Here is a 1,761-nt window from a genome sequence, read left to right as displayed (position 1 = left end):
TCAATTTTCATCAAGTCCGAGACTGATTTCCCACTGTATTTATAAACCCGAGACCATTATCACTTGAATGTAACAAGTAAATGCTTTAACAAATACACATGTATACTTATCTTGTGTAATACCAGTAGGAAATGGTCCTACCACCTCCATAGCTACCCTATAATATTTAATAGGAATCACAGGCCACTTTCTGGCTTCCTTTACAGTGTTTTTATGGTCTTTGAAACAGTTACAAGCATGACAACATTCTATATAGTTTTCTATAGATTTCTTTATTCCTAACCAAAAGAAGGATTCTCATGCTTTCCTTAAATTCCCTGCATAAAGACTTGCATGTACAATCCGGATGGCTTGATCAATTCAAGAGGGGAGAAGAACTACTCGTGCACAGAATTCCCCTACCTTTTTCTCCTAAGGACAATTTAATATATCATTCTCTATAAAACATATTCTCATGAGGGACATTCAGAAATGATGGATAACTCTCCCATTCACCTTTAATCACTGCTCATACTCTTTCCATCAATTATTTTTTTTTCTGTTCCTCTAGGACTTCCTTTATGTCCCAGCCTCCCAAGTCAATCAAACCTGCATAATCAGGGCACTCATTCTGGACATCCCTGGTCATGTCCTCGGCCACCCACATACATTAACCTTCACTTTTTCTTCCTCACCCCATCTCTATCTCTCTCCAAAATCTTTCTCTCTCTCCCAGTCGAGGATATAATTTTCTGAGCGCTCTTCACATGAATTCACATCCCGTTTTGTATTTTAATTGGGCCTTCAATATTTTGGGTTTGTTCTTCGTTCCTCTTTCGTACCCGAGTTGTTACTCCTATTACTGCACCTCTAGAGAGGGCATCAGCTACCTTATTAGACTTATCTTCTATTTGGTCAAGCCCCTTTATGTTAAACTTTATCAGTCTTTCAATCCATCTTGCTCTTCTACACGCAAATCAAACGGCTGACCTCATAAAAAGAACTGATACCTCTCTAGAACCTAAAGAATAGCCAGTACCTCTCAATTGAATGTAGTATAACACTATGTTGCCCCTTTTTAATGCCCTAGAAACAAAACAAATGTGTTGCGCTCTACTTTTATCATATTCTTGAGAAATTACGCCACCAATAGCTACACTACTCGCATCTACTGTCATTAAAAACGGGTGATCAAATCTAGGATATGCGAGTAAGTCAATGCTAGTTAAGGCAGCTTTCCAATGGTTGAGGGTCCTTCCATGTCCCACTCCCCAATTTATTAATCTTTTTTTCTTTAAACCATCTAGGGGTCTCACTATCTCTCCAAAACCTCTCATGAGTTTACAGTAATAACAAGCGAGCTTAGGGAGCCCATCTAGTTACTTATTGGTACATACCCTTGGGAAATCTCTAATAGCTTCTACTTTACTGGGGTAGGGTTGGATACCTTTTTGGGTTATTATATGAACTAAAAATTCAACCTGTTTACAGAAAAAATTGCACTTTTATAAATTTGTTTCCATACCATTACTTCGCAATGCTTTTGAAAATTTACTAATAATATTATTCATATGTTTTTCCGACATTTTTCTTTTGATTGTGATATCATCTATGTAAAGGAGAACATCATGGCCAATTAAGGGGTATAAAACCACCATTATTACTCTGGAAAACCTACTTGGAGCATATTTAACACCAAAAGGAAGAAAATTAAACTAAAAGAGTTGATCTTTGGCTTTGAATAGTGTTTTACTTTTACTGACTTTCTTCCTAAATGGTTAT

This window comes from Palaemon carinicauda, chromosome 34 (genome assembly GCF_036898095.1).
Source record: "Palaemon carinicauda isolate YSFRI2023 chromosome 34, ASM3689809v2, whole genome shotgun sequence".
NCBI lineage: Eukaryota > Metazoa > Arthropoda > Malacostraca > Decapoda > Palaemonidae > Palaemon > Palaemon carinicauda.
The sequence above is the reverse complement of the archived record's forward strand: the minus strand, read 5'-3'. Positions refer to the sequence as shown.